General features: G+C 37.1%; 2 long non-coding RNA genes across 2 annotated transcripts; one reads left to right on the top strand and one right to left on the bottom strand.

Annotated features, from left to right (window-relative positions):
- Positions 1–618: 618 nt before the first annotated feature.
- On the top strand, positions 619–6716 carry LOC144649109 (uncharacterized). Its single transcript, XR_013569828.1, has 2 exons — positions 619–905; positions 6431–6716. It is a non-coding gene; the product is annotated as an uncharacterized LOC144649109 (long non-coding RNA).
- A 13622-nt stretch (positions 6717–20338) lies between these two features.
- Positions 20339–22340, bottom strand: LOC144649116 (uncharacterized). The gene is made up of 2 exons (XR_013569836.1): positions 22122–22340; positions 20339–20572 (listed from the first exon to the last, which is right to left on the bottom strand). It is a non-coding gene; the product is annotated as an uncharacterized LOC144649116 (long non-coding RNA).
- Positions 22341–22809: the final 469 nt, after the last annotated feature.

The following is a 22809-nucleotide window of genomic DNA, read 5'->3' as shown; positions in this document are numbered from 1 at the left end:
AAAATCATTTCACTTCTGAACGAAAACTTTCTTTTAATAAGTTCCTGAACGTCATATATTTTTGACGCAAGGATTTTCTACAGAGAAGACTTAGCAGCCTCGTAGATCACTGCTATTCAAATGCTAATGTAAAATTTGTTTTTGATGTCGTGCTGTTTATGAAACAAACAAAAAATAATTGCAACACGGTTTCAGTGAGGAATCATTTATTTCAATCAGTTCAATTATTGTCTATATGATTTCACGCAGATGCTGAGTCGCCTTAAAAAGTGCTGTGTAGTCCTTTTTAGGATATATGTAGGTAACAGGTGAGCTTTTCTTTCGCACCGAAGAATAACAAAACGAAATCAGGAAACTCGTAAAAACTCCATTAGTGATAGAATTTAGTATTGTTGAATTTGACGGAACAGTAAAAGCCGAGCATGAACTTCAAAAGGAACATTAAGTTCATGACCTTAATACTTTCTTAGCAAGCCTATTCATTTTTTTCAGTGCGTCAAGCTTAAATGGCAGTTTTAATTGCGTTGGCCGGCATGCAGCCCACAAGTTGCGGAAGCGGAAAACGTCTTTTTGGTCACAAAAAGTCATAACAATGCTTGTACACGCAATTAAACCCATTTGAAACGCATTGCTTAAAAGCGCTGTTCCTGAATACGCTGCTAATAAAATCAAGCGCAAATATTGTGTATAAAAGGCGAAGTTTTAACGCTTGAAGTTTCACATTACTCTCACTCATTGCACTTGAAGCTGTGTCCGTCAATTGATCCGTTCTGTAACACACAATCAACATGAATTCAAGAGCAGTTACTCTACTTGTAGTCGTCGTTGTTGCTGCTATCTTATGTCAGAAAAGTGACGCTTTTACTGCCGGGGCAGGAAACCTTAAAAAGAGGGATTTCAGTGAGGTAAGAAATTTTCACTTCCAAGCTTGTTGGGGCCTTCGACCTAAATCCACGTTATCAAGTTAAGTTGGTGATGCATGCATTAATCAGAATTGTTGGGTATGAAGTGGGATCAATTTACTTCTGTACGCTGATTTCTAGTGTCAATTCCAGGCATTTGGTTGCTAATAGCTTAAATCTATAACTGGAGTTTGGCTATAATCTCTGTGACAAGGCTACGCGTCATTGCGCGATTTTGGCTGGAGACGACGCCCACACCCAAAATAAAATCTAAATCGGTGATCAAAGCTACTCGAAATTTTGTACATTACTTTCAAGACTTGAATCGTTTTATTTCAAGGCAAAAAAGTCTTAGACAAGATGCTAAATGAATTTCGTTGATATTATGATGTGTTCTTCATATCGTTACTCTTTGGATATTTCACAATCGATTCTCCCCATGCAATTTTTTTAATAGGCATACCTAATGATTACAAACTCGATTTTTTTGTGCGGTTTATATTTTTTAGTTATGCCGCCTCGAGATTTATTTATCCTTTTTCTCTTCTCTATATTTAATGTCACACTTAATTTGAAACAAATAACAACGTGAACTTTTTCCTCGTCAGTTTCAAAATCAAAAGCAGAGCCTTGAACAAAGTATGCAATTTTTACTGGAAGATAATCCATTCTGAATCCAAAAAAACCTGGCATGTACTAATTTAGGGTTGGCTCTCCTACTTTCTATTTATTCATGGGCGTACCAAATCAATCTTTATCTGAATTCCGTCTTAAAAGATCTGTTTAATTCTACTTCAAACAGTTTGTCAGCCTTTTCAGCTTTAATCAAGCAATATTCGATTCCTTCTTGTAATATCAGTATAACTGTGAGAAGGACCGATTATAAAATCAGAGAGGATCATCAACTACATCGTCTTGACGCAGAAATCCAAATTTAACATTCAAAAGAAATGTCAGTTGAAAAGAGAAAAAATACCTATCTTAATTCAAAGGATAAATGGGTATTTTTAGTTCCGTTCTTTGTTACTGTTTTATTTATCTTTTTCAAAGGGTGTACAACCATTGCAGCTGTTTTGCTTCAATCTAATATTCAAACTTTACTTGTAAACCATATACATTTAGTTTTCGGCTTCTTTTAACTTTTTTCAAAGCAATAGATTTAGCAGTTAAATGAGTAAACACAATCTACGATTGCGCATTCAAAGAACTTATGGCTCTATTAAGGAACCATTTCATGTAGATTCACGCAGAGGCTCACTTTTAAGATTAAATGTTTTGGTTATTCCTCTGCGCTTTATTTGTTTGTAATACATGGAAACGGAGTTTGCTGATACGAAAAGAGCATCAATATTTTACATTCAGACATCCAATTTATCTGTGTGTTTTCTTAATTTCGACTAATTAAAACTTGAAAATCATTTCTATTGGTAGAAATGAGACAAAAATCCGGACATGGCGAATAATATTTCTCTATTGCTCTAATTGAAATTTTTCCCCACACCAACGCATCATTGACGAAAAGACGGGAAGTTTTGCTTTCGAAGGAAGAGCCTGAAGCTACTCTTCATTCAAGTCTGGCAACAATATTTCCTCAATTTGTGAAAAAGATATCGCTTGAATATAAACATACTGCACAGGATATCCTATTGATATTTCATACAAAGTGAAAAATATAATGGCTGCTGAAAAGCTATTATTTGGGAAGGGAATAATATACCTACAAATTGTGTCCAATTGGCATTGCGAATATATATCAAAAATAAAATTAAAAAGTTCTTTTTCTCTGCATTTTTCTTCATACGCATTATTCTAAGTGGTACGTCTGTTTCTACACTTATTTAATTTAACAGTTTTTCGTGTGAAAGATGTTAACTGATTAGTTTGTTGACAAGTTATTAAGACATATCGCCGAAGACTGTAGTTATATTACACTATCGATTTCAAGATTTTGTTGAAGTACATGTCTTCATTTTCTTCTGGAAAAGAATAATATTGTTCGATTGTTGTTTACTACAATTTGAGAAGGTAAACATTGTGCTTCGATAGTGTAAGGAAAATGTTTCAGCTTACTTTCACTTTTCTTTCTTTGTGGTAGTTGTGACATGCGTGTCCATTAACAGACACAAATTTGCGAATACAACTCCAACTCAGAATCCTACAACATGGCCAACTGGCCACCGATCAAGTGAGCCGTTCAGCGGAAACTGTGAATACTTTTATAAGCGTGCTCGTTACATCTCCATCCTTAGTTTCATGGTTAAACAAACAAACAGCGAAAGAAAGGCAAAAAACTGTCCATTTTCACAAAGTTCCTATTTGGGTGAATTAAATTCAAGGCAAATTGCCACATTCAGTGTTTGCTAAACAACAGCCCACTCAGTTCAGATAAGTTTAGCACTCGAAATCTTTCAACCACAATGGTGGGCGGCGTTCACGCGTCGGACGAGTTGCTGCCTGTGGCTCTGGAGCTACTGGTAACTGTGGCAACTCAGTTGGGTTTAGATTATTCGCCTCATCACTACACTCTGACATTCTGGATAGGCTCAGCTAAATCTGGTGGCTTTTCAGTAGATCTAAGCCATCTGCGGTTACGACGGTAGTGCCTCGCATTGACCTTTTCCGAGTAGAGACGGTTGCTCTTATCTCCGGTGACAGGCCCAAGTGACCAGCCGTTTTCACCTGGTAAGCGCATTCGAACAGCGTCGCCATCATGTAATTTAGGCAATTCAGGTGCCTGTCGATCCTAATAGTGCTTCTGTTTGTGTTTTTTACTCTCAATCTTCTTTGGAACATCTGCTCCAAACAGTAACTGCACAGGTGGGGCATTCGTGCTTTCATTTGTGTTGTGAGCTTTAATAAGTGTTGCGTCATTCACGTAATGCCAGAAGGGGATTTCCACCATCTTCACGTGCTTTCACCAATAGGGTTTGTAGGTCTTGACTGCATTTTCAACACGGCCTTAACCTTGTGCATGACGAAGACATGATGTAATGTTGTTGAAGTCCCATTTTTGCTGAATGTTTAGAAATCTTCATTAATGTTGAATGGGAGCCCATTGTCAGTGCTTGTAGTGCTACTCCTATCTTTCATGCAACTCTAAATACACCAGCATGAATAAGTCATCCTCAACTTTATCCTTTAGCAGGGCTATTAACACGGGCCAGTAAACAATGTCGCCGGCTCGAGGCAATGTCTTCTCGATTCTTATATGAGATTCATGCAGGCACAATATCAGGGCGTTCTTTAACGGGTATCAGTAGACGATGGCCTTTGCATGCCAATCCGTCTTTTGTAGTCGGCTCATCTCTGCCATTCCATTAGAACTAAAAAAAATTGCCTTCGAGATCTATCACATTTGCGTGCTCTTGCAAGAGTCTTTGGCCAACCTTTACTGATTATGTCGGATAGAACCTGCAACTCTGCATCCTTGACTTTCTCTTAACGCAGCCCATTGAAACTATTTTGGGAGGACACTCAGGTCCTCAGCATGTCTGGTTTTCTCTAACGCAAAGGCAAATAGTCGTTCCCGAATCGAGCGGACTTGGAGTCTTGCATTGGTATTCTGGCTCGTTCTTCATATGTGCTCAGCTCAAAGTATGAGCCAAGAACGTAGTGGTTCTTGTTACCTAAGCCGCATGCGTTGCAGGTGCTTTTGAGCGAGGTGGATGGGTTTCTCAAATGCAGTTGCCAGCGGTTTATGGTCTGACTGAGCAACTTCATTCATCAGTCCAAAAAAATCTTCAAATTCCTCGTAGTGCACGGGCCCGGTGGTAAGGAGTTCCTTTTCGGTTTGAGCATAGTTTAGCTCCGTCTTGGTCATCACACGAGAGCTTTAAGCTACTGGGCGTCTTTCTTGTAACAAAGCTGCGCCTAGTCCACCTTGAGAGACATCACACTGAATAACCAACGGTTTACAACCGTGACAGGAACTTGGCAAATAATATACCATGCCGAAGAGCCTCCACAGGGGGTCTGCCATCTAAATTATGTCTTCAACCTTGTGAGGGTCTGTTTAATACCTTGCGGAGCCAAGATGTGTCCGATGAAGAGCACCTCGTGCTGTCTCAGCCGTGCTTTTTTTTTGTCCAACTTCAAATATCTTCCTCAACAGCAGTCCAGAAAACTACATACATTCTGGTCGTGGTCCGCTTGCCATTCGGCATAAGTGTTACCATATCCAACAACAACGAAAACATCTTTAATGACATCGACGCCTCTGAGCCCCACAATGTACTCAAGCATTTTGCGTTGTCAAACAGTTTTTTATACCTAGCGGCATTCTCTTCCGCCGATATTGTCCAAATGGGGCGTTGAATATGGTCAGCATACTGGATTCTTCAGCAAATTGTATCTGTTAAAAATTACTGCTGGCTTCAAATACGCTGATCTTTCGCTCCTATGCAGTCTCGTCGCAACTTTCCAATATGGCTGGCATTAAAAATTTCCCACTTTATAGCTACATTCATTTCTCTGGGATCCAAGCAATGCGTATCTTGATTTCCCCATCCGCTTCTGATGGGTGCGACTCACCACTAGCATCTGTATCCCAATCATTGGGTTGACCTTTTGGATTATGCGTTAGCTGCCCTTTCCTCCAGCTCGGTCATCGCGAAAAATAACCTCCGCCGGTGAGTGAACAGGTTTTTCCATTATTCCATTGTTAAGAAAATAGGTGACGAATATAATGAAATCATAAAATGGAGATATTATCGTGATCTATTACCAAATTCTCAAACCAACAGAAAAAAAAATGTCTGAAAAAAATAAGGAAAATTACTGTTTCGAACTTGGGATTTGTTATAACCTGAGATTATGCTTTCCTTCCCTGCTCATCGCAGGCTACATTCATCATTTTGCCAGAGCTCATTTAAACGTGCAGAAGTTTATCTTTCTTTGACGTTTAAATAACCCATCTAGAAGATAATACTTTCTTTGAAAAAAATCATCATGTTCTTTAACTCGTCAAGTTACTTTATCTGTCACTGCGCGCCCCATTCTTTGTTTCCAGTGTGTTTTTTTATAAATTTAAATTGTTAACATAAAATTTATGATGCATTTTTACAACGTGCTATTTATACAGTGAAAAATCAAATGTACAACTGTGCAACTTAAGATGACATGTCTTGCAAATTCAAAAAAGGTTGTTTCTTTTTTGCAAATTGAATTGGCTTTGGCGATTTCGCTGTCAAGGGAGTTTGAAAAATTTGCGTCTTTGGAAAAGCGCTTAGTATTTGTTAAACAATAAGAAAGATGTAAGGGGTAGAGAGTTGGTTGTTTTGAAAGATTTTGTTACAAAGAAAGAAAACACGAACTGTCCTAATCGTAGCAACTTCCTACTTTCGCTATCCCAGACAGGCATAGCAAAGTGGCTCGCAGTCGGATAGGATCTACAGGCACAAAAAAGGTCACAGGCACATACTGTCGACCAAACGGAGTCTCTTGGAGTGGCTTAGTGGTGGCAAAGCGTTTTATTAGATTATTTCTGTGTGATAATCAGTAAGGGTAATTACTTTTTATGTTTGTTTCAGTTTCAGGCGGCGCGGCGCTTGGTGCACGTTTGTGAAGCTGCCAGAAAAAGTTGTTCTATGCTGAATGTGAGAAGAGCAATGGGCGACATGAGAATTGACGAACATGAAGATGAGGAACAACAGCAGCAACAGGAATGACGCTGAGTTTTCTTAATAAGAACTGAGTCTACATTTGACTGAGTGAGAAACAGCGAGAAATAAGTGGATGTAACATGTACAAATAACTGAAAATGAAAGATTAAGTGTAAGGCAAGAATCAAATAAAACAATTTATGAACGAGTGAAATGTCATTTGGTTCTTATTTATTAAAGGGATGTCACGCAATTTTAGGCAATTTCGGCACTGACCAACTGGGCATATAATTAACTGAAATATCACAGTAACGGTTTAAAATATCGAAGACCAAAACAAACACAGAAAGGCCAAAAAGGAGCATGGATAGGCAAAATTCGAGAAGATTAAAACGGATTGCGTTCGGGTAAACTTGAAAAACGTGGCCCGACTGTTTTTAAGTTTATCTCAATTTGTATGAAAGTGTCATTTACAATGCTCAAAAATATCCTTGTTTGTTATGTGGCCGTGATTTTGCCAATAACAGACTTTTGCTCTGCTAATTTTAGTTTACAGCTCTTAATAAACGATCTAAAATCCCGTGACCTAGCCCCTTTATAAAATGGGGCATTCCATTTTGCCGGCAAATCCTGTGTTTTCAGCTTACCGGCTCCAAATGGAAAGCATATCTCATGATATTTACCCTGTATAGGTACCGTATGCTTCTTCACTACACCTTTTTCAACCTTTAAAAGTTGAAATTTTACGTGACAGCAAAGATGACGTCGCTTAGTCCGTCCATTTGGTCACCAAAATAAAGCCTGCAAAGAGTAACAAAACAGAAAATTAATTATCTTCTGACGAAGAAGAAGAAAAGTCTTATCAATCTTCCAGGCACCAGCGGACAAGAAATTAAATGGTTAAAAATAATTTTTTCAATAAGAAAAGGCACTTTAAAAAAGCCTTTAGGACAACTTCAAAAATCTTCGAAAGACTTTGTGTCAGTTCTTTGCTATTTTTTATACCTTATTCTTACTAATTTTTGCGCGTAATTAATTTCGCGAAAATTCGGGAGTTTTAATTTTTGCGATTGTTAGAATAAAATAGAGGAAAAGTGTATTAAATTTCGTGATTTTGTCAGTGGATCAGTCGTCAAAGACTAAGGGACTACTGGAAATATACAAAGGTCTGGCTCAATGTAACTGCAAGGAGCCTGCAAACGGAAACTTTGGTGAAAGTATTAAAGCGGTTTTGGCCGATTTATAAGCTAAAGAAAACAGTAATTAGAGGGAGGGTGCTAGTCGAAAACAAGATGGAATTTTCAGGCTGGGTGCGGCTCCACATTTTTGTAATGTTTGATTTAATATGGTATTATTTTCACGAGTATTCGCGCTTTTTTCGCGCGTTACTCGCGTTGACGCGAAAATTAGTAAGAATAAGGTACAATGTAACCTCAATCTTTGCTGCAAATTTGTCGCGATTCCGGTGATAAGTTGGTTTATAATGTTAAATAACCCTAATGACGACACCAAGCAGGAGAATAAATTTACGCCACGAGATCTTTTACTGTCTTTCCTTATAGAAAACGAAAACGAGATTACTGTATGATTGTTAATTCTCATTTTAAAGAATTATTTCAAATGGGTTATTACAATTTACGACAGCTCGGAGTATTACAAAATACGGCAATGTGTTATTACAATTTGCGATAGGTGCGTTATTACAATTCACGACAACTGTTATTACAATTCACGACAGTACATCGGTAGCCTAATAGTTAGCGCACTGCTCTTCAGATCGAGCTGTCCGGGTTCGAGCCCTGGCCTGGGTCGACTGTGTCATCGAGTTGTGTTTTTTGGGCAAGACACTGTCATAGTGCCATTCTCCGCCCAGATGTTTGAATTGCAGGTGTCGAATTTTATGACGTCATGAATAGGCCCTGAGAACGAGGCTGCAATTGTTTTACATCTGCATTGCACGTTCCTACTACATTCATAGCCGTCTTCTCCCCAACAACAGCGAAAATTCCCCATAAGCAATTTTGTTTTGTTTTGTAGTAAATGTGAACTACTTTTATTTACATTTTCAACATGAATAACATGAACCTGAATGGGTCTGCATTATTGTTTTACTTTTCAACAAAATAATCCTCGGTGTCTCTGTCCGGATATAAAGCGGCTAAATAGTAACATCTCATTTACTTCACGCATTTAATTCGACAAGATGAATAAAAAAATTCTTATCGACCTTAGGTAAGGAAAGAACCTTTGGAAACGTAAACAAAACGGCGGCGGTTGTAAGAAAATACTAAACAATTAACGAATAGCGGAAAACGAATTGAAATCCTGACACGATTTGAATAAAGAAACTATTTGAAAAATTATTCGACAGGTTTTATGCAGACAAAAAAGTTCCATTATTCGAAGCCATTTATTAAAAAATAACCTGGCTAAACGAATTCGCTTAGTTCTGCATGAGATGTTATGCATGAGAAAGGAATGCTTGTCTTTCCTTCTTTAATTGTAAAAGACCGGTTTAAAGAAGATTGCACGTTTACGAAAGCGCATTTTGTATTATCGCAGTTTGTTAGGTGCGGTGATCATGATAAGAAAGCCAACTTTAAAAACCGTTAAAAAATTCGGAAAATAAATAAATGGACTCGAAAGCTTGTTGTGGAACAACGACACAACTCACAACAACATCTGTTTGAAAATAAATTTTTAATTGTTATTGTGCCCGCTGCCACTGTTCTTCTTTCTGATCTGCCCCCTAGTCTGTTTCGGAGGAGGCAAGGAGGAAAAAACAGCGACTACCGATACCAAAAATAACTTTACAATACAATAAATGTTTTTATTCTTTCTATACAAGCAATCTCCTGGAGGGTCTCAGTCTCAGTGTATACAAAACAAGATCCAAAATCTCTATTTTGTCGCAAACACGCAACAATTTTCGGTATTCTATCTCCCATCAAACACATAAACTAAGAAATCAGTCATTTTCCTATTAACAACTAAACTCGCCGTATGGTGCATGCCTATTGCTGGTGTCTTGAAATGTAGAAATTAAAACAAACAGCATTGACAGAATTTTTTGACAATCATATTGTTTTTAAAACGCGCACGGACTACGAAATACAAATTCATGTCCAAATCTGTGTTTTTATGAAGTTGTATTGTTGTTCTCAGTCGTTGCAGGTAAACATTTTTTTACGATGTCCCCAGTCCATACTCCTTGATGTACCAGATCTCAATAGCATCGTTGTTTAATTCACAATGTTTCTTCTTCTTCCCGGACGCATTGTTTATGCACGCAAGCGAATTCTCACTGAAATTCGTGCAGGGGCCTTTCATAGCCAGTTTTTCAAAGAATTCGGGAAACATTGCTTGAGCGAAGTAAATTTCTTTGACGAAAGGCTCCTTTTTGGCTGTTAACAGGAATTCCAGACTATCAGACCTCGAGTTGGAGCTTGAAGAATCGTATTCATAAAATAACTCAGTATGGAAATCCCCTTCACTTTCCATCTTCAACTGGTCAGCCATTTTCAACGAGCTAAGCTTCCACTCTCGCCAAAGAACAGGAGATTTGATTTTCAGTCAAGACAGATTTTTGGAGCTGTCACCTCAACAGAACCTTTGCTAGACTAAAGGTGCATGCAGTAACTGTTATGTAAGGAAAATGTTACATAACAGTCGCTACTCGCTTTGCACGTGAGTCATGCTTAGAACAGTTATGTAATTTAATATATAGTGTTGATAGCCAAATAATTTAGAATAAATAGGACGTTAAATCAGACAAAGTAAGAGACAATTTTTAGAGCATAGTAAACTTTTTAAATTACAACCTGTGCTTGTACGACAATTACACTGAAATTATTTAGACAGACATATCAATTCTCCAGATAATTAAATATTGTTTTGTATAGAAAGATGTTGTAGCTTCTCCTGCCTCAAGGCTGATTATTCCCTTTTCAGTTTTGTTCCGCATTCCGCAAAAATTTCTCATTTAATAGTATATTTAATACAGTCTAGTGGCACTCATTTGTCCGATACTCACAGCGTTTTTTTGTTGATCAACTTGTTTCGCGTGTAAAAACAGCTAGCGTTAGTATATATCTGAATCCGATGTCGAATTATTTTCCGTCGGATATAAGTTTTAGTTAGTCATTTATTCCTTTGTTGCCTGAGAGTGTTTTGTTTAAAAATGAGGACCACTGAAATTAACAGCAATGATCTGTACTGTTTCGTGTTTTTTGTGTGCACGGCTAAGATATTTCTCACGTAACGAATGTTTTCTCGTCTGGAAAATCATCATTTAACGAGAACTTCATTTCTTTATAACACCTAGAATATAATTTTAAAAAAGGTCACTTTTTATATTGCATCATATATCAGAGTCTGTAGAAACACGTCTTTTTTCAAAAAACGGAAGAGTGTTGTGTTGCATCAAGATATCAACATATCGCTATTAGTATATGAGATTCAGAACAAAATATAGTCCTTAAAAGTGTAAACAAGAACAGTTTATTTAAAAAAGTTAAAATTAGACTAATTCTCAACAACCTCTCTGGCAAATCTTTTTGCATGTCGGTGCTTGACTCAAACTAGCAATAAACAGAAAGCAGGAAGCTAAAGAATTTGTAGCGATCTTTAGCTAAACAACATAGAGAATTTTGAATTTTATTTATGTTAATGTGAATCCGTTTTATTTACATATTCAACATGTCTAACAATAAACTAATGGACAATGGCGACATGATTAACTTATTTTTCAACAAGACTATCTCCGAGGTCCTTTTCATGATATGATCAGCAGTTAAAGAGTAACATCTCAATTAACTTCACGTATAAAATTCGACAAGATGAAAAATAATATTTTTATCAGTAAAGATGGATTTCCACTGACGCGTTATTTTTAAACGTGCGTTTGCGTGCGTGAAAAAATATAGAGACAATGTATGAACGACTGGCGTACACGTTAACGCAAGTCGTTCATACATTGTCTCTATATTTTTTCATGCGCGTAAAAAATTACGCGTCAGTGGAAATCCAGCATAAGGGAAGAACCTTTGAAAGCGTAAACAAAACGGCAGCTAAGGATAGAAAAACTTAAGAATTAACAAATAGTGGAAAACGTATTGAAATCCCGACACAACTTTAGTAAGAAGAATGGCTGAATAATAACAAGTCATATACAAACAAGTAAAATTCACATAAAAAACGAAAATCCTTATAAAATAACGCGGTTTAAAAATTCGCAGTTCAGCAAAAAAAAAATGTTATATTCACAAAAAACAATGTTCAGTTAGCGACCTACAACTTGTAGAAAAACCGGTTTCACAAGGTTTGCATGTTATCAAAGTGCATGTGTGTGTTCCTTGGGGGGGGGTGGGTAAGAAAAAAAAAAAAAAAAAAAAAAAAAAAAAAAAAAAAAAAAAAAAAAATAAAAAAAAAAAACAAAAAAAATTTAAAAAAAAAAAGAAAAAGATATTTTACAGTGTTATCATACCTGCCACTGCGCACAAGCGCCTCGCCTCGATCTACACCCAAAGTCTGTTTCTTACCCAGAACAGACGAAGCAAAGGAGTAAAAGTAGCGATAACAGATGCAAAAATTAAATAACTTTTCAATACAGTGAATCATTTTATTGAAAGTTTTACTTTTAAGAAATATACATATTTTTTTATGACAAAGCTTCCTTTTTTGAGGGTGCACGAACTTTGATTAAATATAAAATTCGTCTTCAAGTCTGTGTTTTCATTGAAACTGTATTGTCCTCTAAAGAAGGTAAACAGTTTTCAAGATGTCACCAGTCCAAACTCCTTGATGTACCAGATCTCAATTGCATCACTGTCTAATTTACAATGTTTCTTCTCCTGCCCAGACACATTTTTATGATGCACGCAAGCGAAGTCTCCTTGAAATTCGAGCAGGGACCTTTCATAGCTGCTTTTACAAAGAATTCGGGAAACATTGCTTGAGCGAAGTGAATTTCCTTCACGAAAGACTCCTCTTTGGCTGTCAACTGGAATTCCAGACTATCAGACCTCGAGTTCGAGCTTGAAGAGTCGTATTCATAAAATAACTCAGTATGAAAATTGCCTTGACTTTCAATCTTCAACTGGTCAGCCATTTTCAACGAGCTAAGCTTGCACTCTCGCCAAAGGAACGGTAGTTTTGTTCTTCAGTCGAGTCAGTTTGTTGAAGCTACCACCTCGTCCGAACTATAGACAGACTGAGGTGCAATAACCACATTGTCAGTTGTTTAACGGTCCCTGCTCGCTTTGTTGTGCACGCGACAACGCACGTGAGCAGGTATGCTTTTTGATCAGACAAGTTACATAACTCAATTATGTTAATAATCAAATAGATAAAAACAGGACGTAAAATCACATAAAATAAAATAATTTTCATAGCAAAGTCTAGGATATTTAGGATAGGATATATACAATCTGTGTACAACAAATTCACTGAAAATATAAGTAGAGACATAAAGGGAGTTCTAGAAGCTATTCGATATTGTTTAGTCGACTGAAAGAAGTTATAGTTTCACGTGTGTCCCGGGGACGTGTGTTCGGTCGATTAGAGCCTTTTCAATTTTGTTATGTATTCCACAAGAATTCGTCACTTTTTCCATTACAAATACAGTGAAACTGATTTCTGCGATACGCTCGGCGTTTTGTGTTGATGGTTTTTTTTGGTTTTGTCTTTTTCTTTTTTTTTTTTTTTTTTTTTCGTTTTTGGAAAAAAAAAAAAAAAATAATTTTTTTTTTTTTTTCTTCCTCTTCTCCTTTTTTTTTTTTTTTTTTTTTTATCTCCCGCGTGAAAAGTTGGCTTTTCTTTGCAAAAACAACAAACTTGCTTGGGTATAACTATAGTTAGTCTGTATTGTTTTGGATCAGCGAGGCGTAAATTTTCTAACTATGTTAGGGCGAACAGAGAAGCGGTCACATACCAAATAGCAACTATATTAACGCCGTCCTAACTATAGTTAGCAGTCTAGATGTGACCGCAGCCATTATCTTTGGACCTGAATACGGCTACCATTTGCACTTCTATCAAATATTATTTCGTGTATGTTCTTTGCAAATAACGTAAGACGAAATTGCTGATTGTTTTTTATCATTTTTCCTTTTAATAATAAAGGCATCTCTGCCAGTGTTGGCGGAAGAACACGAGACATTTTTTGATGACACAATTGTCACAAATTACACTTTAAGAGCTGAACCGTTTGTCTCCCTCGTGCTTCACGGCTGAAACACGAAAACTTACGTAATCAGTGGCTTTTCGTCTTATTTCAGACCTTCAGACCTCGCGTTCGATCTTGAAGAATCGTATTCATAAAATAACTCAGTATGAAATTTGCCTCGACTTTCAATCTTCAGCTGGTCTCATCCATTTTCAACGAGCTACGCTTTCACTCTCGCCAAAGAACCAGGAGCTTTGCTTTTCAGTCAAGTCAAGTTGTTGGAGCTGCCACCTCAACAGAACCTTTGCTGACTTTGCTAGACTGTGCTGACTGTGCTGTAACTGTTATGTAAGGAAAATAGTTACATAACAGTCAATACTCGCTTTGCAAGAGAATTGCGCTTTGATCAGTTCTGCAGTAATTCAATTATGTTGAAGCCCAGCAATTTAAAATAGAACGTAAAAATCAGATAAAGTAAGATAATTCCTAAAGCATAGTCTAAGATATTTTGAAATGCAATCCCTGCTCGTACAACAAATACATTGAAATTATAGCGACATAAATATTAATTTAGATGTTTTGTAAATTTAATCTGCAAAAAATTCTTATTTTCTCTTAACAACAACGCTCGGTGGTTTTTGTTGATTAACTCTCTTTGTCGGACCTACTTCGCGCGCACAAATACAGCTAGCGATTACATATATCTGAAAAAGGCGATGTTGCATCATTTTCCGTACAATGTAAGTTTTTGTTCGTGGCAAGTCGGTAAAGGCGAAAATATTGTTAATTCAGATTCTCTGTCAGTGTTGTCGGAGGGAATACAGATTAGTTGCCTTAGAGTGTTTGTTTGTTAATGAAGACCAAATTTCACAACAACTTTTTTTTATCTGTGCCGAATTGTGTGCGTGCTGCACAGCTGAAATATATGTCTGACGTAATAATTGTTTTCTCGTCTCATTTTTGAAAAAAATTGAAAAGGCAAGGAGCGAATGGTGGCGGGGAAAAAGTATCTCAACATCCATTCGCTAGGTTTCCCTTGAATAAATATATAGCGGATATGCCTATTTGAGAATAAATAAATTGTTGCTGGGTAGCACTATGATTGCAGTCACTATTAACATTTTTTTTTTCAAAAAGTGCCTTTGTTCTTATGTCAAAAGGAGCCGTTTCGGGACTAACCCCTTGGCGCAAATGGTGGTAATAAGAGTAATTCTCTGCTATGTCACTGCGTTCCGCCGCAGAGAAAACGTTTATGTTCTAATAAGCAGAAAACAACAGACATACTGATGTAGGAAGGACACGACCAGTTGTATATTGGAGACGAGTAATGAAAAATGTTATTGACACGTTTTTCGCATTCTGATCGTTCTTGGTGGAAGAACAAAATTTTCAACTTCCGCTTTGTGCTGGCCTTTTATTAACGTGGCGCGCACGCGTTAAACGCAATCCGCTGGCCGCTGTCAAGATTAGGGTTGCGGGCCTCTCTTGGGCCCGCAATAAATTACTGTTTTATTATTATCATCGTCGTCGTCGTCGTTGTTGATGTTGTTGATGTTGTTGTTGTTGTTGTTGTTGTTGTTGTTACATGTTAACTCATACGTCACCCTAAGCTAAAGATGAGAACAAGAGTTTTTGGACCAGTGATTCTGTCCACACGTTATTTAAGGAAGTTAAAATTAAACTATTTTTTAGCAACCTCTTTTGTCAACTCAAAGCTTTATTCAACTCGGTGCTTCACACAAAGTGGCGATAAACAGGAAGCAGAAGCTAAAGCAAATCACAATGACGGCAAAGTTAAAAGAATGTCGCTGAACATTATCGGTTTAAATCGGCTGAAATATTAAATGTGTTCCAGGAAGAAATGAAGAAAACAGGCCCTAGGAATGATATTGCATCGGTTTTACATCTGCGTGATACATCCTTACTAAATTCATAGCCGTTTTCTGCAAAACGACAGTGGAATTCCCCATACCAATTCTGTATTACATGTTCAACATTCTGACAACAAACTCAATGGACAATGGCGACATTGTTCATTTCATCTTAATTTACTTTACGCATGAAATTCAACAAGATAAAAAACAATACTTTTATCTACTTTAAGTAAACAAAATAGCAGCTGGGGTGAGAGGAAACTAAATGTATAGCGGAAAATTTATTGAAACGGGCTAAATAATAAAAAGGCCATATGCAAACAAAAAATACACATAATTTGAAATAATTAAAAATAACGCGGTTGAACGAATTCGCGGTGTTTTGCAAAAACTGCCCTATCCAAGAGAAAGCGATGTCCAGTAAGCGACTTTACTACTTGTTCATTAGGTGCTGCGATCATACATAGAAAACCAACTTTAAAAGTGGTTAAATAACTCGAGAAAAAATAAATGGACTCGAAAGCTTGTTGTGACACCACCAACAACAAATTAATTTAAACCAAGTAAGCGAACAGTAATTTTGCAGTGTCATCATATTTGTTAAAGTGTACAATCGCCTCGGCCTCTTTCTGATCTACCCCCCTAGTTTGTTTTAAGCCCAGAGCAGAGGAAGCAAGGAAGGGAAAAACAGCGACTACAGATAAAAAATAACTTTACATTGAATCATTTTATTGAATGTGGTACTTTTAACAAATAGTGTTTTTGGACAATGCTGTTTTTTTGAAGGCGCACGAACTTTGACGATATTTAAAATCGTCGTCAAGCCTTCGTTTTTATGAAGCTGTATTTTTCTTTGCAGAGGAAGCAGGTTAACATTTTTAAAATGTCACCAGTCCATACTCCTTGATATACCAGGTCTCGATTGCATCACTGTCTAACTGTTTACAATGTTTCTTCTTCGGCGCAGACGCATTGTTTATGCACACAAGCGAATTCTTCTTGAAATTCGTGCAGTAGCCTTTCATAGCAGTGTTTACAAAGAATTCGGGAAACAGTGCTTGAGCGAAGTGAATTTCCTCAACGAAAGACTCCTTTTTGACTGTTAACAGGAATTCCAGACTGCCAGATCTCGAGTTCGAGCTTGAAGAATCGTATTCATAAAATAACTCAGTATGAAAATTGTCTTGGCTTTCAATCTTCAGCTCGTCAGCCATTTTCTACGAGCTAAGCTTCCACTCTCGACAACGAAACAGGAGTCTAGTTCTTCAGTCGAGTCAATTTGTTGGTGCTGCCACCTCAACAGAACCTTTGCCGGACTGACGGTGCAGATACCGTTGTCAGTTATATAACAGGCTGATAACAGTCAGTACTTACTCGCGCTCACGCGACAGGGCACGTCAGTCGCGCTCTTTGATCAGATAAGTTACGTAACTTAATTATGTTGATATTCAAATAATTCAAAATAAAGGACGAAAAATTAGATAAAAAGGTAATTTTTAAAGCATACTCTAGGATATTTCAAAATACAATCTCTGCTCGATAAGTAGATACATACAGTTTGTTATAGAGGCTAGATTCGATATTGATTAGTTTACTCTATAGATGTCAGTTGTATCTTCAAGTGTGTCCGGTGGATTAGTCTCTTTTCAATTGTTTTCGTCATTTCCCATGGCAATAAGGTGGTGCTGATTTCTGCGATACACGTGACGCTTTGCGTGGATTATGCTTTGATTTGACCTAAATGCAGCTACAATATGCATATCTGTCAAATATCATTTTTTTGTTCTTGGAAATAACTAAAGGCAAAATGCTACATTGTATTTTTTTTCTTTTTTATTTAAATCAAAGGTTTCTCTGTCAGTGTTACCGGAAGAATACAAGACACTCTTTTTAATGACTCAATTGTCACAAATGTACCGTTTGTCTTCTTCGTGCGTCACGGCTGAAACATGCAGATTTACGTAACCAATGGTTTTTTTGTCTAATTTCGTGGAAGATCATCAGTGAATACACTAGAATATATAAAAAAAAAATAAAAATAAAAAAATAAATGGTGTTTATAGTGGTCATGCACTTAGGTTCATATCTCAACGAGATAGCTAGTTTACAGGCATCCCACTGAAACAGAGGAAAGAAATATTTCTAATATTTCTAGAATATGCGGAGTTAGTTTGTGCAGTGAAAATGGAAATGTTGTCTTTTATTTTCCCAGCAAACAGGCTCAGCCAAAGCAAAGCAAACATACTTTGAATATATGTGTTAATTAAGCCGGGAGAAAAAAATACATAAAGATATTTATATATTCTTTCAGTTTTATAATACGATGGTTTTGTAGCAAAACCAAATTTATTAACTGACGACTCCGGAGTGTTTTGTTGTTTCAAAAGCTTTTCACTTAGTTTCTGCTATCATCCGAGGTCTTTTAGAAATTTATTTGCACGTTTATTCAACACAAGATAAAGCCCTTAATTTCCAAAAGCGTCAACAAGAACATCGTTTCCGACAGTAAACAAAAGTGCGGCTAGCTGAATTAAACAGGCTTTCAGACTGCATGGAAAACGCGTTTGATTTAGGCGGTCTTTCTGTCGTTTCTTCGGTCAGGAAGAAAAGACTTGGACACCCAGACCCCTGGGCTCATATACTAATTTAACTATATTGACTATTTATTGTGAATTTGCTTTAGCCGTCTGACTTAGCCGACTCTAGTCAAGAACACAAAGCTTTTACAGAAACAGTGGAAAACACCAAATTTAAACGAGCTGAGGGTTGGAGGTGTTACGCAACCGTGTTACACAACTATGTTACATAACTGTGTCAGTTACGCAACTATACAAGGGAATAGTTACGCGTGTGAGTACGTTGTTGGGGTATATCTACACAATTGGAAAACAAATTTATATTGTATCCCAGCCGTACGGTTAGCCTTTCTTCATCAGTTGTTAGAATCGTCAGGAACTGATACATTTACACTGTACGTTTGCCATTGCGAAAATTTACGAAGTGTAATTACATAAGCAAACACGAGGAATCTGCGTGAAGAAGCACATCGCGCAGCCGAGTTGATTACTAGGCAAGTGCTTAAATAAACAGTGCAACGATTATATAATTTATAAAAAAAGTGAGATACTACAAGCACTTTGATTGGACAAAAACCTATACGAAGTGTAAAGGAATTTGTAATGATATAAAGTAATGTTAAGAATTTATTTTTTTGTCACTCTTCTGTAATTTTATAATTTATCAATTTAGTTTCATATCGCTTTTTTTTGTTTTATATTTTCTTCGGAGATACTAGCATGTACTTGGAATTGAAAGAAAGTCTATGTATGTTCTGTCGGTTGATGACAACAGATCTCATTCTTGCAAATGGTGATTGTGTCATCCCAACGACCGCGGTAGGAGAAAAAGAACTTGACGGAATAACCCAAAACATGGAAACAAAAACATGCAGCAACAAATGAACGCAATTGCCTCAGAAAGAGCCTCAAAAAGAGAATTTTCCAGAAACTTTACCTGACTTACTCGATTCTGTTCGCCAGTCAACAGAGTAGGACGAAACAACAGAACACAATCCGAACAAATTGGCGGATAAATGACAACGTGAGCAATATACCCAGCGCAAAGGCGTCTGGGTAAAGACAGAGTCCGCAGGCCACGGTGTGCGCGGCTCACTAATTAATTCAATAAATAAACACAACAAACGATGCCTAATGGCGCTTGTTCTTTAATCCTAGAATTTAGGTTTAAAGTGAAAAAAAAGCTTTGCAATTTGCTGGCGTGTATTTATTACTTGTTAGCATTCTCGTCCCCAGAGTCCACAATTCTTTCGGTCTGCGACAGGGATGAGACCTCTGGGGGCACGGTCAAATCTGACAAATCTGATGGCTAGAAAATCAAATACAGAACAAGTACTATGTGCATGCTCAAAAACGGGACTGGCTAAAGGTCTCGATCCCTAGCTCTAACCAGGCCCCGCTTGTTCAAAGGATGGATAACGCTATCCACTGGATAAATCACTATCCAGTGGATAGCGTAGTATGTTTCGTCAGCATTTATCTACAGGATAGCGATTTATACGGTGGATAGCGTTATCCACCCTTTGAATAACTGGGCCCAGAAGGATGGTGGATCTGGGGAAGAGAATGCTTGTTTACAACATGTAAATTTTCCTTTCTTTATTGGGAACCCTGCTTAGGTTAATATTTGGACCGCTTTCCATTTGTGTGGGTGAAAACCCGGTGAAAATGTCCCGGCGAATGGTTCAGTACAACTTTTCAATAAACACAATGGCACGGGACGAATGTGTACCATTTGAAAACTTTCCGTTGGAAAGGACCGCATGGTAATAGTGCAAAGAAGCAAAACGATACAAAATTATCTTGAGCAATTGTGGTAAAAACGAGAAAAGAGGATTTCATTTTTCCAAAAATATCCCAGTGAGAAGGACCTCTCTATTTGATTTTTCTCTAAAACAGCTTGTTTCTTCCTACAAATGAAAAGCCCTCTTAGCCATGCTATTTTAAATCAAAGTTCTGATGTGTTGAGTTTCGCTGGCAGAAGACACCAATGACGAGCCAAAATTGTCAACCTCTGTAAGTGAAAGAAATGCAAGGGCAGCAGCTACAGAAGAAGCTTTTTAAAGTGACATGACAACGGGCTCCGGCTATAATTTTGGTTGTACCACATGATCTTATTAACCTTTTCCAAACTACAGAAATTATAGCTTGTGTAACATAGATGGGCAATAGTCCATTTTTGAAAACCTACAGTATGTAAAACATGATCAGTAACTCAACGTTTTTGCAACAGATTTTATTACAACCTTTTTTATCGGCCAGTCAACAGATCTGATGTGATGAGAAATCAAGTCTTTTTCTTCAATAAATTACGTACAGTGTTTCATTTTCGTCAGGAATGTAAGAAAGGTAATTCTGTTCCTTATTAATGCAAAGTCTTTCTCTGTTTTGAGGAACAATACGCTGTCACTATCCGACACAACTCATCCACTTCTGGGGTACTGTGCGAAGACATCTGAAAAACAGAATTCAAATGAATATTATATCAGTTTCAGCTTTTTTATCAATATTTGGTTTAATTTGTTCAAAATTGCCCAATTTCTTTCTTAGGTCTCATGCAAATTGGACAGGTAGTGAAGGGAGGGGACAATTATCTTCGCTTGCTGTGAACATCAGCGAGAGAGGACTGAAATCGCGCTTGCATCACTTTTTGTAATCGCCAATACCGGTCTAACAGGCTCCTTGTACCCAAAATGATTCAAACATAGTGGAAAGTCAAGGATTTTGGAAAATTAAAACGTGAAAAAATGCAAATATATTATTGAACATTTTTATTTTTCATTATTGTTATTATTTAGTATGTAGTATTGCTGTGCATTTTTACGCGCCAAAATACTTGAAAACTCGTAACAATACACTTAAAATGTCTAACAAGGTATATGCTAACATCCATTGTTTCTTAGCCAATGGACAGAAGAAGAAATCGTAATCTCCCGATTGACGAAGGAAATTTAATTCTTTACAACCAAGTTGAATATATTGAGCACAGAAAATAACGAGTTCATGTCGCGTCATCATGTCGTCATAAATATATGTACGTCATGTTTCAACCTTTTCCTTATTTTAATTAATGCATTTTCTGTAAATAGTGTTAATATTGTTTAATTGTTGTAAATAGTGTGAAATAATAAAAATCTCAATCTGAAATCTGAATTTCAGTGATGACCGCGGGACAGGGACGGGGCCTGGTGAAAAGAGGCGTTCTCCCCAGTCTCCAAATCAACTCAGCTTTTCCCAGTGTCTAATAATTATTTTTAAATTGTCAGATGTGAAGTTTTTTTAGTTATTGACCTTCAGATCGAAGTACGAGCACGACTTTTGAATTTCAACCCAGTTTTTTTTTTCCCAGTGCCCTCACTTCACCGTGTTGCTGACTAGTTAAAAAGTAGACTATTGCATGGTACGCGCTTGGAGTGATCGAAATGTGATAACCGAGAGAATATTAAAGCACCAGTTTAAAAAGTCGTACTCGCACTCAATCTCGTACTCGTACACCAATCTGAAAGTTTTTATTGTCCCTTTCGATGATACAGTGAGTTTTTACAGAACCAGATATGTCATGAAAATCAAGGCAAGAATATGGTAGCTGTCTTGTCAAAAAAACAAATTTATTTAAGGAGCTACATCACGGACAAAATCAACTTGTAAACATTGGCAATTTTTTTCACGTTTGTTGCTCATAATCCGTTTTAATTTTTGCCATTCGAAACCATCCTTGTTTATGTTCGGTTTTTTATTACTCCGTTGGTTTTATCTACCAAAAAAGCTCTTTTTTGTAGTTTCCTTCAATTTGAAAATAACAAGAAAAATGACTTTCAATACCGTGATTTTGCTCCTTTAAGCCGCGAGCTCAACAAGAAGTAAGTAGAATTCTATGCCTGCACTTTGTGACAAGACTCTTTCCTCTGGTAACGCTAACATTTTATACCACCATACGTTTTTTTTTTTAAATTTAATTCACAATAGCTTTAGTTGCCTAAGATAGACAAGACTTTATCTCTTACCTGTTCTCGTCTTCCTTTTCTCCGAGGCGCTCCCGCTCCGGCTGTAAACGCATCTCCTTGAGAAACACAAACGACTAAAATAATCGAAAGTAAAATCGTTGCCGCCTTGACGTTCATGTTCTGTGGATAGTGCTGTGATCCGGTCCGGGTTTATATGGTTCTTGATACGGACAGAATGCGTGCGTTTACTGTACTGGCTGCAGTTTTCGTCTTCTACTCTTATACTCACGAAGAATTTTCATCACAAAGAAGATCTCATAAACTTGCTTCCTTATTTTAATTTTCCCGACAAACGCCTATCAGGAAACATGATTTAGCCGGACGCAGTAATTTAGCGCCTAATGCACGCCAGTTCTTGAGAGAAGTCTGCAGAGGTGGTGAAATTAATTTGTGCGTTATCTATCTCTTTTGTTTCGCCTCATTATTGGCGTTTAATCTTGGAGAGCGAGGATACATGTGTTTATTAGCGTTCTTTCATAGGAAATCAGGCTAATTAAAGTTTATTATTAACATTGTGACATTCAACACAAACTCTTAAAACAAGATTATTAACTTAGTTATAAAACAGACCAAACACGAAAATCTAAATATTCCAATTTTTTACCCTTTTTAGCCCGTATATCAACAGTCCATTTCTCTAAATAATTTTCGTTCATTTCTTCCATTATTGATTGCGAAAATTTGCTGG

This window comes from Oculina patagonica, chromosome 4, assembly GCF_052425735.1.
Source record: "Oculina patagonica isolate OP01 chromosome 4, crgOcupat, whole genome shotgun sequence".
NCBI lineage: Eukaryota > Metazoa > Cnidaria > Anthozoa > Scleractinia > Oculinidae > Oculina > Oculina patagonica.
Note: the sequence above shows the minus strand (reverse complement) of the source record. Positions and strands in the feature narration are given on the sequence as shown.